General features: G+C 37.9%; 1 pseudogene across 1 annotated transcript; it reads left to right on the top strand.

Moving 5' to 3' along the window:
* Nucleotides 1-21,116: 21,116 nt before the first annotated feature.
* On the top strand, nt 21,117-22,061 carry LOC309861290 (putative olfactory receptor 2W6 pseudogene; annotated as a pseudogene). The gene has a single exon. The product of its transcript is annotated as a putative olfactory receptor 2W6 pseudogene (transcript).
* Nucleotides 22,062-22,309: the final 248 nt, after the last annotated feature.

Here is a 22,309-nt window from a genome sequence, read left to right as displayed (position 1 = left end):
TATTTTAGCTTGTAGAACTCCTTTCAGCATTTCTTATAAGAAAAGTCTAATAATAATGAATTCTTTTCCACCTTTGCTTTCTGGGAATGCCTTTATTGCTTGTGGGTTTTTGTTTTTGTTTTTGTTTTTTTCCCTTTCGGAAAGATAAATTGTCAGGGTATTCTATGCTAGTTTTTTGTTTGTTTGTTTGTTTGTTTTGTTTTCCTTTCTGAAAGATAAATTGTCAGGGTATTCTATGCTAGTTTTTTTTTTCTTCCTTCTAACAATTTGAATGTGTTGTCTCATTCTCTGCCTTTTAAGAAACCTGCTGAGAACTCTGATGGTAAGTCGAGGTCTGTTTTAACATTCTCTCCTTGTCTTTGATTTTTGACAGTTCCCCTTTCTCCACATACTCTCTAACACACATTGTTTCCTGACTTGCTAATTTTGGCGATTCTAACTGGTGTAAGGTAATATTTCAATGTGGTATTGATTTGAATCTCCCTGATGGCCAGTGATGATGAACATTTTTGATGTGTCTGTTAGCCATTTATATGTCTTATGCTGTGTGCTGAAGATGATAAGATTGTTTTGATATAAAATAATTAGTGATCTATAATTTTATGAGCTTATAGGTCCAATTTGTCTCCAGGCTTGGGAAGTTTTCAGTCACTATTTCTATCTTTATTTATTTATTTATTTGAATTTTTTGAACTTTTTTTCAGTGTTCCATAATTCATTGTTTATGTACCACACCCAGTGCTCCATGCAATATGTACCCTCCATAATACCCACCACCAGGCTTAACAAACCTCCTACCCCTCTCCCCTCCAAAACCCTCAGATTGTTTCTCAGAGTCCACAGTCTCTCATGGTTTATCTCCCCCTCCAATTTCCCCCAACTCCCTTCTTCTCTCCATCTCCCCATATCCTCCATGTTATTCCTTATGCTCCACAAATAAGTGAATCCATATGATAATTGACTCTCTCTGCTTGAATTATTTCACTCAACATAATCGCTTCCAGTCCTATCCATATTGGTACAAAAGTTGGATATTTATCTTTTCTGATGGAGATATATTCCTTAGTATATATGGACCACATCTTCCTTATTCATTTATCCATTGAAGGGCACCTTGGTTCTTTCCATAGTTTGGTGACCATGGCCATTGCTGCTATGAACATTGGAGTACAGATGGCCCTTCTTTTCACTACATCTGTATCTTTGGGGTAAATACCCAGTAGTACAATTGCAGGGTCATAGGGAAGCTCTATTTTTAATTTCTTCAGGAATATCCACACTGTTTTCCAAAGTGGCTGCATCAACTTGCACTCCCACCAACAGTGTAAGAGGGTTCCCTTTCTCCACATCCTCTCCAACACACATTGTTTCCTGACTTGCTAATTTTGGCCATTCTAACTGGTGTAAGGTGGTATTTCAATATGGTTATGATTTGAATCTCCCTGATGGCCAGTGATGATGAACATTTTTTCATGTGTCTGATAGCCATTTATATGTCTTCATTGGAGAAATGTTTGTTCATGATTTCTGCCCATTTTTTGACATGGTTATCTGTTTTGTGTGTGTTGAGTTTAAGGAGTTCTCTATAGATCCTGGATATCAGCCCTTTGTCTGTATTGTTATTTGTAACTATTCTTCCATTCTGTGCATTGCCTCTTTGTTTTGTTGACTGTTTTCTTTGCTGTGAAGAAGCTTTTGATCTTGATGAAGTCCCCAAAATTCATTTTCACTTTTGTTTCCTTTGCCTTTGAAAACATATCTTGAAAGAAGTTGCTGTGGCCAATGTCCTATTAGAAGTCCTAGCAACAGCAATCAGACAAGAAGGAGAAATAAAAGGTATTCAAATTGGTAATGAAGAAGTCAAACTCTCTCTTCACAGATGACATGATACTTTATCTGGAAAACCAAAAAGACTCCACCCCCAAACTACTACAACTCATACAGCAATTCAGTAACATGGCAGGATACAAAATCAATTTCAGAAATCAGTTGTTTCTTATACAATAAAAATGTATAATTTATACATTCAATTTATTATAACAGCAAGAGCTGTAAGATACCTGGGAATAAACCTAACCAAAGAGGTACAGATCTGTACTCGAGGAACTACAGTACACTCATGAAAGAAATTGAAGAAGACACAAAAAGATGGAAGACCATTCCATGCTCATGGACTGGAAGAATAAACATTGTTAAAATGTCTATACTGCCTAGAGCAATCTATAATTTCAATGCCATTCCAATCAAAATTCCATAGGCATTTTTCAAAGAGCTGGAGCAAACAATTTTAGGATTCTAAAATTCGTATGGAATTCGAAGAGACCCTGAATTGATAAGGAAATGTTGAAAAAGAAAAGCAAAACTGGTGGCATCACATTGCCTGATTTCAATATTTTCTACAAAGCTGTGATCACCAAGACAGCATGGTACTGGCACAAAAACAGACACATAGACCAGTGGAACAGAGTAGAGCGCCAAGATATAGACCCTCAACTCTATGGTCAAATAATCTTCGACAGAGCAGGAAAAAATATCCAGTGGAAAAAAGACAGTCTCTTCAATCAATGGTCCTCAGAAAATTTGGACAGCTATGTGTAGAAGAATGAAACTCAACCATTCTCTTACACTGTACACAAAGATAAACTTGAAATTGGAAAAAGACCTCAACATGAGGCAGGAATCCAATGGAATCCTAGGGGAGAACACAGGCAATTATGTCTTCTTTCTTTATTTTTTAACAATTCTATTTATTTATTCATGAGAGGCAGAGAGAGAGAGGCAGATGGAGAGAGAAGCAGGTTCCTGTATGAGCAGGGAGCCCAATGCGGGACTTGATCCCAGGACTCCAGGATCATGACCTGAGCTAAAGGCAGATCTTAATTAACTGAGCCACCCAGGCACCCAACCACTATTTGTTTAAACAATTTTTAATTTTTTTAAAAATTTTGTTTTATTTTTTCAGTGTTCCAAGATTCATTGTTTATGCACTATATCCAGTGCTTCATGCAATACATGCACTCCTTAATACCCACCACCCAGCTCCCCTAACTCCCCACTCTTCTCCCCTACAAAACCCTCAGTTTGTTTCTGAGTCCACAGTCTCTCGTGGTTCATTTCCCCCTCCAATATCCCCCAATTCAGTTTTCCTTCCCTTCTCCTAATGTCCTCCATGTTATTCCTTATGCTGCACAAGTAAGTGAAACCATATGATCATGGACTCTCTCTGCTTGACTTCTTTCACTCAACATAATCTCCAGTCCTGCCAATGTTGATACAAAATTTTTGCTCCCTTCTCTCACTCCTACTTTTGGAACTCCAGTGATTCTGGTATTGGTTCTTTTGATGGTATCTCATAGATTACATACACTTTGCTCTTTTTCATTATTTTTTTCTCATTCTCTTATGACTGGGTTATTTCTAAGTTTTATCCTCTAACTCACTGATTCTGTCTTCTACCTGATGTTGTCTGTTGTTGATGCTTTCTATTCCATTCTTCATTTTATTCACTGAATTCTTTAGTTCCAGGATTTCTGTTTGTTTGTTTGTTTGTTTGTTTGTTTTAATTATTTCTTTCTCTTCATTATGTTTCTCTTTTAGCTTGTGTATTGTTTTGCTGATTTTGTTGACTTATATGTTAGTGTTCTCTTGTAGCTCACAGTTTTCTCTGAACAACTATACAACAATTTTGAATTCTTTATTATTTAGATATAAACTATATACATAGCTTATACATTTACATAATTTATTTATTTTTCTGCCCAATGCAGAGCTTGAACTCATGCCCCGAGAGCAAGAGTTACATGCTCTACTAACTGAGCCAGTCAGGTTCCCCAGCAGGACTTTATTTTTTGTGTTTGATTATTGCATTATTATTATCAATTTTTGGTGATGTTATATTTTCTTGATTCTTCATGTTTTTGGAGTGTTTCTTTTCCCTTAAATTACATATGGTTTTTGGTTTTGTTTTTATTTGTATATTTCTTAAATTTTTTTTTTATTATATTATGTTAGTCACCATACAGTAGGTCATTAGTTTTTTTTTTAATTTTTAATTTTTTAAATTTATTTTCAATGTACCAGAATTCATTGTTTATGCACCACACCCAGTGCTCCATACAATACATACCTTCCATAATACCCACCACCATGCTCACCCAACTTACTGCCCCCTGCCCCTTCAAAACCCTCAGATTGTTTTTGAGAGTCTATAGTCTCTCATGGTTCATCTCCCCCTCCAATTTACCTCAACTCCCTTTCCCTCTCCATATCCCCATATCCTTTGTGTTATTTCTTATGCTCCATTAATACGTGAAACCACAGGTCATTAGTTTTTGTTGTAGTATTCCAAGATTCATTGTTGGCTTTTGTTTTGTTTTGTTTTGTTTTTAACAAGCTTTAGATCACTTTATTTTTCTTGTGTAAAATGACGTGGTAGCCACAGCTGAAGCTTAGGTTCTCTGTGGAGAGATTCTGCTGTAGGTCTTCAGAAGATAGTCAATGATATCCTGATAGAGAGACTTGGTAAACACTATCCTTGCAGAAGTCAAGAGTGGGATAACTGCAGGTCTTGAAGATCGTATCCAAAGTAGAATTGGCAAAGTTGCCCAGAGTGCCAGTTCAGCCTCTGGCCAGGTGTAGCAGTCATAAATTTCAGCCATCATCATTAGCTTCTTGGGCATAGGGGCTGAGACAATGCCAGTGCCTCTGGGAGCAGGGATGAGATACAGTAACACAGACCCACAACAGCCAGTTACCTTGTACACAACACTGTGGGGCTTGCAGATCTTGTTCCCCCAGTAGCTCAGCCACACAGGACAATGGAAACCTTGGCCAGGAGATGGCCCCACGGATGGCAGTGGCTAACTCCTTGGAGACTTGACACCCAGACTGATGTGTCCATTGTCATCTTTGATGGCAACAAATGCCTTGAACCTGGTCCACTGGCCACCATGGGTCTGCTTTTGCACCAGCAGAATCTTCAAAACCTCATCCTTGAGGGATGCTCCCAGAGAGAAGTCAATGATCTCAGATTCCTTGATGGGCAGGGAGATAAGATATATCTCCTCCAGGACTTGTTCTTCATGTCCTTGACCAGGTGACCTTGGTGAGGGGGATCCACTCCTCATTCTTGGCCTTGTTTCCACAAACTCTGCTGTCTTGGCCCCTGACCCTGGATGCCACTGCAAAAGCCTCCTTGAAAGCCTCCATGGCCTCGCATTCCAGGGCCCCCTGACTCTGCGCAGGCTGGCAACACCAGCGTCATATGCCATTTGGTGTTTTCTCAGAGAAGTTCTTTGGAGATTTGTATTGTTCCTTGTATACTTGACTTAGCAGTCATCTCCTCTAATTTTTACTAGCTGTCTTCATGTGAGAAATATTTTGTTGGTCCTACTGATATTTGGGATTTTCTGTAACTTTGTGCAGAGTCATCTGCTCCATACTTCCTATTTCCTTTTGTGGCATGATTCTTAAGCTTTTATGTCTTTTCTCAATCTTCTATCTCAGCAGGATGGCTGCTGGAACGTTCTTTTTGGTTTTCCCAAAGGTGGTGCTATAGGTCAATATTGTGGCTTGTCCCTTGCTCACAACCCTGGCTTGTTTCCTGCATGAACTTCTGTCTAGCCAACCTTACTCTTATTGCCATTCTCAGAAGCTGGTTGCAGAGTGGGCAGAGGTGTGGGTCTGGTGCTCAGGACATTAGGGGTGTTTTCGAAAAATTGGGAAGAATCCTTGGGTGAGGTTTTTCTAGCAGCTTAAGGATAGGCTTCCTGCTGAAGCCTAGAATGCAGCCAGCAGGACCCACGTCAGTTTAATGCCCTCTTAATGTTCTGATACTCTTATCTGCCTGGTTCCTGATCTGTCTATTCCCAGCCCTCATTTTTACACTGGTTACTGTGGGGGACAGATGCCTTTCTTCAGCATTGTTCCACATAGCTGTTCAAGTGGGTACTTGCTCATTGTTATCCCTTCCCCACTGTGGAAAGGTTCCTGGTCTCTTCTTTTTTCACACTATACAACCAAGGTTGGGTTTGTGGAGTAATACTTGCAAAGTTCCTCTTACCAACTCTAAATTCAAGTTCTCATGGCTTTTGCTCTCTTGGAGTATTGGAACTTCTCTAGAAACCTGAAATTCTATAAATTCTCACTCATCCATGGTTATCTGTCCAATTCAGTGTATCACAGGTGACGTGGCTGAAAATGTTGGGTAGGTTTGCAGTTACACAGTCTACTCCCAGATCTGTCTGCCTTTTACCTGATGCACAAGGGATGAGACTCCTCCTGGGTCCCTGGCCTATGAGGCTAGATCCCACAACTTCCACACAGGCATTTTTGTTCATAAATACCCAACTTTTGATGTTAATGGTGGACAAAACAAGGAACATCTTATACCAACATGATCCTACAAGACAATATTAATTGTAGTCATCATGCTGAATATTTGATCTCCAGAACTTATTCATCTTGTAATTAAAACTGTACCTTTTGACCAACATTTCACTATTTCTTCCTCCCCCCTGTCAAATATCATTTTATCCTCTGCTTCTATATATTGTATTATTTTAGATTCCACATGTAAGTGAGATAATGCAATATATGTTTTACTGTGTCTGGATTATTTCACTTAGCATGACATGTTCTATGTTGTAACATCCATGTTGTTACAATTGGCAGGATTTCCCTTTATTTTAAGGCCATATAATATTCCACTGTGTATGTTTTTTTTTAATTTAATTTTTTTGAATTTAATGTAATTTTTTCAGTATTCCAAGATTCATTGTTTATGCATCATACCCAGTGCTCCATGCAATACAGGCCCTCCTTAATACCCACCACCAGGCTCTCCTAATCCCCAATCCCCACCCCCCAAACCCTCAGTTTGTTTCTCAGAGTCCACAGTCTCTCATGGTTCCTCTTCCCCTCTGATTTCCCACAACTCACTTATCCTCTCCTTCACCCAATGTCCTCTGTGTCATTCCTTATGCTCCACCAGTAAGTGAAACCATGTGATAATCAACTCTCTGCTCGACTCATTTCACGTAGCATAATCTCTTCCAGTCCCATCCACGTTGATACAAAATTTGAGTATTCATCCTTTCTGATGGAGGCATAATATTCCATTGTATATTTGGACCATATCTTTATTCATTCATCTGTTGAAGGGCGTCTTGTCTCTTTTCACAGTTTGGAGACGGTGGCCATTGTTGCTATGAACACTGGGGTCCAGGTTGCCCTTCTTTTCAATGCATCTGTATTTTGGGGGTAAATACTTAGTTCCACTGTGTACGTTAATCACATTTCCTTTCTTAATTTTTTCACTGGGTGGTTTCTGTACCTTAGTTACTATGAGTAATCCTACAATGATCATAAGATTGAAGATATTTCTTCCAGGTAATGATCTTATTTTCTTTAGATATGTACTCAATTCAGTTAAATTGATGAATCATATGATAGTTGTATTTTTAGTTTTTTGAGGAAGCTTCATATTGTTTTCTATTTTTCTAAGTTTTTATTTAAATTTCTAGTTAGTTAATGTTCAGTGTAATATTAGTTTCAGGTGTAGAATTTAGTGATTGAATACTTTCATACAACACTGAATTCTCATCACAACAGGTGCACTCCTTAATCCTCATCACCAATTTAACCCATCCCTCCACCAACCTCCCCTCTTTGTGACTGAGTTTGTCCTCTATAGTTCAGAAGCTGTTTCTAAACTTTTTAGTGTTTTCCATAATGACTGTACCAATTTAGCAACCCACCAACTGTGCAAGAATTGTCTTTTCTCCACAGCCTAGTTAATGCATGTTATCCCTTATAATCTCTATAGTATCCATCCAAATAGTTGTGAGGTAATATTTCATTGTGCTTTTTATATGTATTTTGATGATTAGTGATGTTTAATATCTTTTTGTGTGCCTGTTTGCCATTTGTATGTCTTCTTTTGGTATGAGGGCAATGCTGGCCTCATAAAAATTAGTTTAGAATACTGTTGTGCTGGAAATAAATTAAAAAATTAATTAAAAAATATTAGTTTAGAAGTGCTCCCTATTTTGTTTTGGGGAAAATTTTAAGAAAACTTAGTGCAAATAAACCTTTGAATGTTTGGAAGTATTCATCTGGGAATTCATCTGGTCCTTGGATTTTCTTTTTGGAAGGTTTTTGATTACTGAATCTATTGCCTTCATTACTGATCTATTCAAGCTTTCCATTTCTTCTTGATTCAGTCTTAGTGGAGTGTGTGCTTCTAATAATTTATTATTTTCTTCTAGGCCATTGATTTTTGGGGCTTATAGTTGTTCATAATTATGTGTTATAATCTTTTTAAAAAATTCTGAACCTTTCATAATAACGTATCCTCTTTCATTTCTGATTTTATTTATTTGCACCTTTTGTTTTTTTTTCCTTTGTTAATATATTATTTTTATTTTCTATTTGATATATTCCTTCTATAATATTTATTATTTCCTTTCTTTCTAGAAACTCTGGGTTTAGTTCTTCTTTTTGTAGTATCATTAACCATGAAGTTTTAACTATGAAGTTTTTGTTTATTCGAGATCTTTTTAAAAAAATACATATATAAAGAGATTATTATGCTGAGTGAAATAAGTCAAGCAGAGAGAGTCAATTATCATATGGTTTCACTTATTTGTGGAGCATAACAAATAGCATGGAGGACATGGGGAGTTAGAGAGGAGAAGGGAGTTGGGGGAAATTGGAAGGGGAGGTGAACCATGAGAGACTATGGACTCTGAAAAACAATCTGAGGATTTTGAAGGGGTGGGGGGTGGGAGTTTGGGGTACTAGGTGGTGGGTATTATAAAGGGCACGAATTGCATGGAGCACTGGGTGTGGTGAAAAATAATGAATACTGTTATGCTGAAAATAAAAAATAAATTAAAAAAAATACATATATATATATATATATATATATATATATATATATATATATATATAATTGCAATGAACTTTCCTCTTAGAACGGCCTTTGTTCATATATATATATAATTGCAATGAACTTTTCTCTTAGAACTGCCTTTGTTCATCTGGTAAGTTTTGGCATGTTGTCTGTATCAGTCAGACAACTGGGCTGCTATAACAAAATATCAGAGATGGGGTAACTTATAAGACACACATGCCAGCATGGGTTGATTGAGGGCACTCTTCTGGCTGCAGACTTCTCATTGTGTCCTCACATGGCAGAAAGGACTGGGGAGCTCTATGAGGTCTGCTGTTTGTGGAGATTCCACTATCATGAGCTAACATCTCCCAACATCTACACCTCCTAATATCATCATGTTGTGGGGACAGGAATTCAACATATGAATTGTGGAGGAACACACTGGCTAAACTGGAAAATAAACTCAAAATGGATGAAATTCCTAAATGTGAGATAGGAAACCATCAAAATCCTGGAGCTGAGCACAGACAGCAACCTCTGTTCTCCACCAATAACTTCTTACTGGACATGTCACTGGAGGCAAGGGAAATGCAGAAATGAACTATTGGGACTTCATCAAGATAAAAAGCTTCTGCACAGCAAAGGAAACAGTCAACAAAACTAAAAGGCAACCTGTAGAATAGAAGAAGATATTTACAAATGACATATCAGATAAAGGGAAATCAAAAGAGAATTAAAAAAATACCTTCAGACAAATGAAAATGAAAACAATGTTATGGTCTGTTTGTTTTGTGTTTCTTCCCTCCAAAAGAAAAAAAAAAATCTAATGTTGAAGGCTAATGCCCAATGTGATTACAGTAGGAGGTGGGAATTTGGGGGTTTTCAGTTATTTTAAAATATTTTTGTTCCCCTGTGTTGCTCAAATTTCTTAAGCAAGGAGCACCTGGGTGGCTCGGTGGGTTAAGCCTCTGCCTTCAGCTTAGTCATGATCTCAGGGTCCTGGGATAGAGCCCTGTGTCAGGCTCTCTGCTCAGTAGGGAGCCTGCTTCCCCCTCTCCCTTTCTGCCTCTCTGCCTACTTGTGATCTCTGTCTTTCAAATAAATAAATAAAATATATTTTTAAAAATCCTATTTTTTTAAGATTTTATTTATTTATTTGACAGACAGAGATCACAAGTAGTCAGAGAATCGAAAGGGAGAGAGAGGAGGAAGCAGACTCTCTGCTGAGCAGAGAGCCCAATATGGGGCTGGATCCCAGGACCCTGGGATCATGACCTGAGCCAAAGGCAGAGGCTTTAACCCACTGAGCCACCCGGGCGCCCCCCAAAAGCCCTAAACTTCTTAAGTGGACTACTCAGCTCTCTTGGAGTTGTATTTGTGGTTAGCTGATTGTTGATATTTGTGGAAGGACCGCATTTAGTTCTCCTATGCAGCAGTCCTGGGATACCACTTGGCTTTGCCTTGCTCATTTGGATTAATTAGTTGTTTTTAGTGCTATTATGTAAGAGTTATTTATGTATACTGGATACAAGATACCTAATATATTGCAAATATTCTCCCCAATGACTGGCTTATACTTTCATTCTCTTAATGGGATCTTTTACTGAATGAAAGTTTTAATGTGGATAAAGCACAATTTGTTAAGATTTTTATAGACTGTACTTTTGATATCAAGTGTAGGAACTTTCTGTATAATATGTGATCTATTTTTATTTTGAGTTTTTGACCCATTACTTTTGCATAAGCTTTGTGTGACTTAAATGGATTTCTTTCTTTCTTTCTTTTTTCTTTTTTTTTTCTTTTTTTTTTTTTTTTTTTTTTTGGCAATTGATGTCCAGTTCTTACAGCAACTATTGTGGAAAAGGCTAATTTTTCTCCATTGATCTGTTTTTGCATTTTTGTGAAAAATCAGTCAGGCATGTTTTATGTCAGCTTATTTCTAGGTTTTCTAATGTGTCCTATTGATCTCTGTGTTTATCCCTTCTCTAATAATTCCTACATTTGGCTACTATACCTTTAATAAATCTTGATATGATGTAGAATGATTCTTCCCTTTTTATTTTTCATTTTTTTTCAAAATTGTTTTGGTGTTTTATCTTTCTAGTTTAAGGACTACATCCAAAGACAACACTGAAAGAGTGAAGAGGAATGCCACAAATTAGATAAAAATATTTGTATTACACATAACTGGCAAAGAGCCAATAGGCAGAACACATTAAAAACTTCTACAAATGGGTTGAGTGGGTGGTTCAATCTGATTCTTCATTTTGGCTCAGGTCACGATCTCAGGGTCATAGGACTGAGCCCCTGCATCAGGCTCCATGCTTTAGCATGGACTCTGCTTGAGACTGTCTATTCCTTTCCCTCTGACTCCCACACTCTCTCTCTAAAACAATATTCTACAAATGGATAAGGAAACAGAAAAGTAACAATTCAACAGAAGACTGGACCAGTACGAGTGTACTTAAAGGGACACTTGATAAAAGAGGATGTACAAATAGTGAGTATACGAGGTGTCCTACTCATTAGTAATCAGTAATATGCACCTTAAAATACAGTGAGGTATCACTAACATGTCTGAGATCTAAAATTTAAGCCTTGATAAATTACACAATAGGGGAGACATTGAGCACAGTAACTCCACTCACCACTGATGGGAATATGATTGATATTTTGGAAAATATTTCTGAAAAACTTTTGGACATTTTTCTCATTAAATTCAAACATAAACATTTTCTAAGATCATAGTTTTCTCTTAGGTGTATATTTATCAAGTGTAAGTGCACATCTATACCAAAAGATGTACAATAATACCCATAGCCTTCATATCTAAACCCATAACAGTCTCAGACAGAAAGCAATCTGATAACTATCCATAAGTGAACAAATGAAGTGTGATGTGTTCATAAAATGGACACTGTATGCAATGAAAATGGATAAAAGCAAAATTGAGCAAACTAATATAGAAATAAAATATATATTTAATGTATGATTACACATATTAAATTAAAAAAAAACTAGTCTATAGAGTCAGAGCAGATAAGCTTTATCTTTGAAGAGGTGGAAGGGAACAGTTCATGGGGGCTTTGGGGTGCTGGAAATTTCTTTTTCTTCCTTCCTTCCTTCCTTTGGATGGTTACAAAGGTGTGTCTACTTTCTTTATATATTCTTTTAAGATTTATTGATTGATTTATTGATTGATTGATTTGTCAGACATCACATGTAGGGAGAGAGGCAGGCAGAGAGAGAGAGGAGGAAACAGGCTCCCTGCTGAGCAGAAAGCCTGATGCAGGGCTCGATCCCAGGACCCTGGGATCATGATCTGAGCTGTAGGCAGAGGCTTTAACCCACTGAGCTACCCAGGCACCCCATCTACTTTCTAATATAAGCATATTTCTCTATATATGATACATTCTAATGATAACTATAAATACAGGCTTTCAAATACATGCCACCTCTATTTCCTTATCCACTCTCCCAAGAGAACCTAGGAACATTGAATGAAACATAAAATAGAGAGGTGGGAGGCAGATGTAATTTGGGGGATGAATTGAGTCAGAATGGTATTACAGAGACAAATAAGATGCAATCGAGTATGATTGCCAATAACTACAAAGTCAATGTTTATGAACTACTGATGAGTCATCAAAGAAAATCATACTCCATTCTAATTTCTAGACACCATCTTGGATGTCATTTTCCAAGTCCAGCTTTGAACTTGGGGCCTCCTCAGTGAACACCATATGACAGAATGTGCAGCCCCGTCCACTTTTACTACCTTTTTTTTTCTGAAGAAATGTGAAGACTAGAGCACAAAATAGTTTAGTAGTGATTTACAACTGATGTCTATGGGTTTGTCATTATATGTGAGCATTGGGAGAAATATTTTATTATTTCACTTTTCTTTAAGATTTATTTATATATTTGAGATATTATAGGGAGAGATGGAGGAAGAGGGAGAGAAAGAACCTTAAGCAGCCTCCCCATTGACTGTGGAATCCAGCATGGGGCTGGATCTCACAACCCTGAGATCACAACCTGAGCTGAAACCAAGAGTTGGATGCTAATTGACTGAATAACCCAAGTGTCCCTATGAGAAACATTTTACATGGAATTATTATCATCATTAATTTCATCATCACAGCAATCACTTGAATTGTATTTTATTAATTTTTCCATTTTACTGTTAAATAAAGAAGCTTGAGGAAGTGAGACAGCTTGTCAAAATTATGAAGCTATTGAAAAGGAAAGTTGGAATTGAAACCCCATCTGGTCTTTCCTGAAGCTTTTATTGCAAAGCAAATAAAAATTGTTGGCTAATTTAGCTGTTTCACATATTTTTCACTTAAAGATATTCTATTCTGAGTGAGCGATCTTCTGTGACCTTTTCCTGATTACCTTCCCTCTCAACTAACCAAGTTTTCCAGGTAGAGGCATGAGGTAATGTTGATTATTCTCTTTGTGAGTTCCTTCAAAATCTTCCTCTTTTCAGAAGCATCTCAAGAAAAGGAAGTCAGTAGAAGCATTTATAGTTCATTGTATTAATTGATATCATTAAAATCCCCCCTGAGACATTGATAGGATACCTTGAACTTAGAGTTGATAAAAATACACTCTATACTTCAAACCACACAGAAATCTCACATGGATAATAAAATTTCCCAAGACAATCTGATTAATTGATCCAAGTAAAATCTTTCTTTATGGTATAATATCTTTAGATTATTACTCAAACATAAACTCATTTAAAGGGGACTTTAAGGATAAAGATATATAGGCATAGAGCAATGGTTCTCAGACTAGCCATGTATGGACATCACCTGGAGGGTCTATGAAAACACAGATTGTTGAGCCCCACTCAGGATTTCTGTTTCAGCAACTCTAAAATGCAGCTCACAAATTTGGAATTTTATCAGTCAAGTTGCAGGATACAAAATCAACCTATAGAAGTCAGTTGCAGTTCTATATACCAACAATAAAATACTTCAAAAATAAATAAAACAACCCCATTTACAATAGCACTAACAATAATAAAATACAGAAGAATAAATTTAACCAAGAAAGTGAAAGATCTGTATACCAAAACTATAAGACTTTAATAAAAGAAATTGAAAAGTTATATATAAATGAAAAGATACTCCATGGTATCTTTCATGGTTCATGGATTAGAACAATTAATACTGTTCAAATGTTCATACTATCCAAAACCATCCATAGATTTAATGTAATCCCAATCAATTGGAATTCCAATGGGATTTTATATGAAGGGAACAAGCAATCCTAAAATTTAAATGGGAGCACAAAAGACCGTGAATAGTCAAAACAATCTTTTTTTTTTAATTTTTTATTTTTTATAAACATATATTTTTATCCCCAGGGGTACAGGTCTGTGAATCGCCAGGTTACACACTTCACAGCACTCACCAAAGCACATACCCTCCCCAAGGTCCATAACCTCCCCCTTCCCCCCCCCAGCAACCCTCAGTTTGTTTTGTGAGATTAAGAGTCACTTATGGCTTGTCTCCCTCCCAATCCCATCTTGTTTCATTGATTCTTCTTCTACCTACTTAAGCCCCCATGTTGCATCACCACTTCCTCATATCAGGGAGATCATATGATAGTTGTCTTTCTCTGCTTGACTTATTTCGCTAAGCATGATATGTTCTAGTTCCATCCACGTTGTCACAAATGGAAAGATTTCATTTCTTTTGATTAGCCAAAACAATCTTAAGAAATAGGAACAAAGGTGGAGGCATCACAGTTGCTGACTATAGACTATATTAATAAAAATGGTCTGGCACTTTCATAAAAATAGAAACAAAGGCAGTTGAATATAAACAAGAGCCCAGAAATAAATGTTTGCATATACATTTAACTGATGGTTGAAAAAAGAGTAAAGAATATTCAGTAGGGGCCCAAAATAATTTCTTCAATAATGGTGTTGGGAAAAGTGGGTAATCATATAGAAAACAATGAGTTTTGATCCCTAACTTACACCATTTAGAAAAAACAGCTTGAGGGGCACCTGGGTGGCTCAGTGGGTTAAAGCCTCTGCCTTTGGCTCAGGTCATTATCTTGGGGTCCTGGGATCGAGCCCTGCATCAGGATCCTGCTTCTTCCTCTCTCTCTGCCTGCCTCTCTGACTACTAGTGATCTCTGTCTGTCAAATAAATAGATAAAATCTTAAAAATAAGAAAGAAAGAAACAGCTTAACATGGATTAAAGACATAAAATGTAAGACTTGACGTTTTAAAACTTCTATGAGAAAACATGGGAAAAATGCTCTTTGATATTGTTCTTGACAATAAAATTTTTGGATATGTCACTTGAAAGGACTGGGGTTCCTGGGTAATTCAGTTTAAGTACCTGTCTTTAGCTCAGAGCATGATCTCAGGGTCCTGGGATGGAGTCCAACACCAGGCTCCCTGCTCAGTGAGGAGTCTGCTTCTCTGTCTCCCTCTGCCCCTCCTTCTGCTTGTGCTCTGTCTCTGTCTTTCTCACAAATAAACAAATAAAATCTTAAAAAAAAAAAAAAGAAAGCATAAGTAACAAAGGCAAAATCAACAAGTGGGACTACCTGAAACTAAAAAGCCTCTTCACAGCAAATAAAACAATTGATAAAATGAAAAGGGAATCTATAGAATGGGGAAAAATATTTGCAAACCATATATTTGATAAGGGGTTAATATCCAAAATGTATAAGGATTTCATACAACTAAACAACAACAAACCCCCTAAAAACACTCCCCCCAACCCAAAAACAAAAACCAAAAAATAAACAAAAAGCCAAATAACCTGTTTAAAATATGCACAGAGGGCCTGAATAGACATTTTTCCAAAGAAGACATTCAGATGACCAACAGGTACATTAAAAGGTGTTCAACATCACTGATTATCAGGGAAATGCAAATCAAAAACAAAATGAGATACCATCTCACACCTGTAAAAATGGCCAAAATCACAGAGATAAGAGATAAAAAGTATTGGCAAGGACGTGGAGAAAAGGGAACCCTCCCTCATACTCTGTTGTAGGAATGCCAACTGGTTCAGTTGCTATGGAAAATAGTGTACAGTTTTTTTTTTTTTCAAGGTAAGACAGCTGATTTTATTAGTAAGGTCAAACCACAGAAAATATAAAATAAACAATACAAACAGTTTAAAAAAAATTAAAAAGAATAGAATTACCATGTTGTCCATTAATCCCATATTTGTGTGTATATCTGAAGGAAATTAAATTACTAACTTGAAGAGAAATCTGCATGGTCATGGTTATTTTAGCTTTATTCAAAATATACAATACATGAAAACAACCTAAGTGTCCATCAGCAGATGAATGGCATATATATATGGAACACAATATATATTCTATTCAATAATATTCCATTATGTAATGTATACACAATATTCCATTATTACACAGCCATTAGAAAGAAGGAAATCCTGCCAATGTGACAACATGGATGGACCCTTGAGAATATGAAATAAATTAGGCAAGGAAAGACAAACAATGTATGCTCTCATTTATATGTGGAATCTAAAAAGCAACAACAACAAAAGCCATACTCATAGAGACAGAGAAAAAGCAAGGGGCTGGCGGTGAGGTGGGGGAAAAGGATATTGGCCAAAGGGTCCAAACTTTCAGTTAAAAGATGAGTAAGTTCTGGGCTTTAATATAAACCACAATGACTATAGTTTACAAAACTGTATTATACTTTATAGTTGCTAAATGTTCTTACCACACATATGTACAAAAAGTTAATTATATGGGATGATGGAGGGACTAGTCAACCCCATTGTGTTCATCATTTCACAATGTATGTTAAATCATCATGATGTGCACCTTAAACTTAGTCAATGCTATATCTCAGTTGTATCTCAATAAAGCTGGAAGAAACGAAGATCCAGGTAATAGGGGGAAAAGAAAAAGAATTTGGAATTCTAACAAATTATCAGGTTAGCAGATGATGTTGATCCTAGGATTACATTTCAGGAATTGCTGGCCTGCAGATTATAACCATTTGCACATGTTCTGTGTTTTCCTACAAGGAGAGTCAGGGTCAAACGTAGGGGCCACATATCAGTCAGCTCTCTGATTTTTTCTTTGTCTCAGTATTGTTATTACTGATCAAGGATCAGATAATTTCTAAAATTCCTGTAAGTTCTAAATATGTATAGGGTTGTGCTTTTAAGAATTTTATATTCTTTAATGGAATCCTAAGTACTTAATTGCCAAGATCTCACATATATACCCAAACTGAAACAAATGGAAGCAGTCACAAATGCATGTATCCAAACACCAAGATGCAGACTTCATAATATTAAGAAGATGCATTAACAATTATAATACTATATCAAAATTGTTGGTGTCCAAATTTAAGTTATTTTTAATGAATCTCAATCTATTTCTAAGTAGATAAAAGATACTAACATATGCTAAGATTTGTGGATTCTTCTAGAATGTTTGGGAGGTCTGCAGGAGGCAAGAAAAGGCAATTTATCCCTGGAAAGACATTAAGCACAGTGACTATGGCCAGGAGAGGGGTAGACATTGTAGACTATGGCCAGGAGAGGGGTAGACATTGTTGCATCACTTGCTAGACTGGACTGGCTAAACAACAGCCTCACTATATGGCACCATGCACGTAGAAGCTTTAGTATACACTGAGTGTTGAAGAAGGAAAAGTGAAGTTTCCCTTGGCATCTCAATATGGCAATGACTGACCTCAGACTTTCCTACATGTTTTCCCTTATTCCATTCTTTCCCATGATGGAGGGTACAGATTCAACTATTTGGGGTTCCTTGTCTCCCTAGAGTTTCATGGTTTTAATTTTGTGAATCCAGGACCAAATGAAGAAATTGATCTGCTTTTATTTTTACATGAAACCCAGAAACCCATTCTCTTTTCATGGAAACCTGAGTCCCTTGTTTGGTAACTTTCCATGATGCTTCCCTGGGGCCTTTCTACATGAGGGAGTGGGTCAACCTCTGGATGAAAACACCAGTCCCTAATGTCCTAGCTCCGTAAACAAACTCTTATCTGTCCCAAGGCCCCAGACTATTCCAAATTCCCAAGGGGACAGGATATTACATTGCCTTTTCATCCCCTTGAGTACCAATAAAATGACACTTAGGTAAATTTTTTAAAATTTATTTTTTATTTATTTTCAGCATAACAGTATTCATTATTTTTGCTTATGTAAATTCTTAAAGCTCTTAGAATATATGCTTTCCTTTCTCCCTGGGTGTCACCAATCGTTTTCTTAGCCCTAGGGTACCTGTATATATGTGTGTGACATAAAACATGCTGATTTGAAATGTGGCACTCTGCCACTTCCCTCCTGAGCTACAGAGGAAACGTTAACTCGGCTGGTCAAGAGAACTTCAGACCATTGTTAGATGTTCATCATGCTGTGCCACTTAAAGATTCATTACCATTTTGATGGGGTAGACCTTACTTCTGTGCTCAATCCTTCATCAGAGTTTTTGTTGGAATTTCTTCTGGAAGACCCAGAAACTAAATGGGAGCAGAATTAGTTGCCTTCTCCCCAAGAAAACTCCTGATGGATCTTTGGAATTGAAGTAAGGAGGGCTGACAAAATTGGGAAAAACAAGAGTGAAGATGTGGATAGGAGCTTTGTGGTAGCAATGAGTTTCATTTCTGTATATTTGGTCCCTTGTATGAGGATATATGATTGTCTTGTGTGTTAGTTCTATTAATGTTTGTGTCTGTTGGAGAAATTAAATACATTTTCTCATTGCCACTTGGCACATTAACTCCAGTTTGGAATAGAGTTACTGCATCAATTCAGAAATGATTGAATGCACCAAAATTGAACAAAGTTGATCTATGACAAGTAGAAAGGAGAAAGTGTATTCTACTTGCTTCCCCATTCCTAGCTGGGCCAATCTTAAGCCATCCCCTGACTTGATGCACACACATCATATCATTCTTTCTGATTTCCCAATGAACAGAACACCTATGTGTCATTCTGTTTTGGCACAGTGACCAAACAATCATGGCAAATTTCCCTAGCAATGCTGAGAATGATACAAACTTTTCTCCATAATGATGGACTTTAGTGTTAGGCCTTTGTTATTAAGCCTATGTGCAGGTTAGCAGAAGAAGCAGGAGGAAATGACCACCTTTAAACAAGTTTAAAATGATAAGAACAGGCGAGAGATGTGTAGTGGGAACTTTGAGTTAATGGGTAGGACTGGCATTATAGACCTCCCTAATACTGAAATCCTAATAGTTGGCCTACCCAAATTGCAGGGATGCTGTGACAATGGCTCAGAACTGTAAGTGGAGAAGATCTGGGAAACATCTGACCTATTGTAAATGTGGAAAGAATGATGGCTTTTAGGATGTGTTTTTTATCTGAAGCAGACAAAAAATAGCTCTACTGCTTGGAATGAAGTCCCACTCAGCGCTCACAGAATATCATTCAGGAAATTCTCCTCTGAGCATTGGTGAAGAGTCAGAGAATCAAGCCCAATGCATCAACCCAGCTTCAGACCTTCAGGCCAGAGCCATCAAAACTGGTGTAGACTTGTAATGTCATGTGACTACAGGTTTAGCTCTATCCTGTTTCAGTTTTCATTTTCAGCAGCTCCATTCCTTTCAATTTCATAGTTTAGACTAGAGAGGTGAGCTAAAGCATATAAAAAAATATGGTACTTTATGCTTAAAATACCTTTTAGGGGAGAAATACCTGTAGGATGACATAGAGGACAGCCTCTGGATACTGGACATGAAATTGAGCATTGGTTCACCTTGCAATGAAGGAATAGCAAAATGAGAAATGTCACCTATTTTCTCAGCAATTTTGCTAAGTCAGGCCCTCAGTGATGCATGTTGCTAAGCAATTGGTGTTGAGCTTCTCTTTGCCACTCCTTGGAACCTCTTGAGCTTAGAAAAAAGCCATGGCAGGTATGTGGATACAGACATGCAAGTGATTCTTCCCAGCCAACACCAGTAGAATGTGTGTGGGAATGTCTCTTTGAGTACTCTGTTCATACAGTGAGGTCACACAATCTAGTTCTTGGGTGGCTGCTTCTCATCATTTTCTGCCCCCTTCTGTGTCTTCAAGGGGCTTTATTGGGGGTTCTATGCCTAGAGTAATAATTGGGAACTTGTGGAATTCCTGTGTGCAGTCCCAGCTGGGTAGAGTTCATAAATTCTTCACAGTCAGGCTAGACAGGAGCTGACATCAGCCACACAGAGACACACACCTCAGAAGGTTTCTGTACTCTTATTTCCACAGCTTCCTTCTTGCATGTTGTACAAAGCTATTTCTTAATGGCTACTGGCATTTGCCATCCCCATGGCTGAGACAAGCCCGGTGAACTCTAGAGCTACAGGGTGAACACCAGTAAAGTGGGAAACATGTACAGCTGAAAATGTTCAGGGCCTGTGCTGATACCACCAGTCCTGTAGAGATGTGAGGGGACTTGAGAGGTTTTAGCTTCCTTTACAGCACGCACCAGGAAAAGCTAAAGCATAGAGAGAGAAACTGAGTATCAGGATATACATGTGTAGAAGTGCCTTTTACAGAGGCAGAGTACAGTCTATAATCTAGACTCTTTCTGATTGTGTCAAATCTTATTGGATTTAATTTCAATAAAATTATGTGTTGTTAAGGAATTGTGTGACATTCATATTTGTGAACTCCCTGAATATCATCCATGAATTTGATTATTTGTGTCTGTGCAAGTACTACTTTCTCTTCTGGAAATATATTTTGCTTAATCTGCCACATGTAAAATTGTCACCAGTGTTTTGGAAAACAACAACAATAACAAAACCCCCAAAAAACAAACCAAACCAAACAAAACCTCCCTCAGGTACAGCAGTATCCCTGAACATAAAGTCTTCTATAGGGGGTTCTTTGATCAACTGGGAATAATTTGCAACACACTCAGCTTTTTAACAAATCTTTTAGAGAACTTTTACTTCCTCTCTTCTTTCTAATTATTTGTAATTACTCACCAAACAGGGTAGCTTCTGAGTTAATTCATCCTCTCCCCTCCAGGAGAATCAGACACACTGCTTTACATACAATAGGTATCAATAAGTGTATGCTAGGAAAGTATGAAAGAGCAGATGACTCTGCTAACTTTATAGATCCACACATGGAAATTGGAGAGTGCTGGGTGAATCTTCACTGGCTGTCTTATCCAATACTTGCTTGTGTGTTTCCATAACAGCTGGCAAAGACTATGGGAAGAGACAATGATAGCTACCAACAAGCATTCATCTTGCTGGGCTTTTCTGATCGCCCTCGACTTGAGATTATTCTCTTTGCTTTTATCTTGGTCTTCTACATCCTGACCCTTGCTGGCAACACTGCTATCATCTTGTTGTCAATCATGGATGCTAGACTCCACACGCCCATGTACTTCTTTCTTGGGAACCTTTCTTTCTTGGATCTCTGCTTTACAACGAGCATTGTTCCCCAGCTGCTGTGGAACCTTTGGGGTCCAGAGAAGACCATCTCCTACCATGGCTGTGTGGCCCAGCTCTATATCTACATGGTGTTGGGCTCAACCGAGTGTGTTCTACTGGCTGTCATGTCCTATGACCGCTACGTGGCTGTCTGCCGGCCTCTGCATTACACTGTAGTCATGCACCCACGTCTCTGCCTGCAGTTGGTGACTGTGTCCTGGTTCTGTGGCTTTTTAAACTCCTTTGTCATGTGTCCCCAGACAATGCAACTCTCTCGATGTGGCCGCCACACAGTTGACCACTTTCTTTGTGAGATGCCTGCTCTGATTGCCATGTCCTGTGAAGACACCATGTTGGTGGAAGCATTTGCTTTTGCCCTAGGTGTCGCCCTTCTCCTGGTGCCCCTCTCCTTGATCCTCATCTCCTATGGGATGATTGCTGCTGCTGTGGTGAGGATCAAGTCAGCTGCAGGGCGCAGGAAAGCATTCAATACCTGCTCTTCCCACCTAATGGTGGTCTCCCTTTTCTATGGGACCATCATCTACATGTACCTGCAGCCAGCCAAAAGCTACTCCCAAGACCAAGGCAAGTTCCTCACCCTCTTCTACACCATTGTCACTCCCAGTGTCAACCCCCTGATCTACACTCTGAGGAACAAGGATGTAAAGGGGGCAATGAAGAGTATCCTGAAGGGAGAGAAGGGAGCCAAGGAAACATGAATAAGAGGAATGCTGGGGTAATACATAAAGTTCTGGAGTCTGTCTCTTAGATATGTATGTGACGATGTGGAGAGCAAACTTCCAGAGTAGAGTGAACACAGCTGGTTTTCTTCAGTTTAATGTTGTCTCATTTTTATTTGACATTGCATCACTTAATCTACAGACTGTGTGCTTTGAGTTAGTGTTACTAGTCCCCTGTAATTGTGGATGAAGCCCAAAGATGTGTAAAAGGCAAGTATAGGAGATAT

Source organism: Mustela nivalis, assembly GCF_964662115.1.
Source record: "Mustela nivalis genome assembly, chromosome: 3".
Taxonomy (NCBI): domain Eukaryota; kingdom Metazoa; phylum Chordata; class Mammalia; order Carnivora; family Mustelidae; genus Mustela; species Mustela nivalis.
Note: the sequence above shows the minus strand (reverse complement) of the source record. Positions and strands in the feature narration are given on the sequence as shown.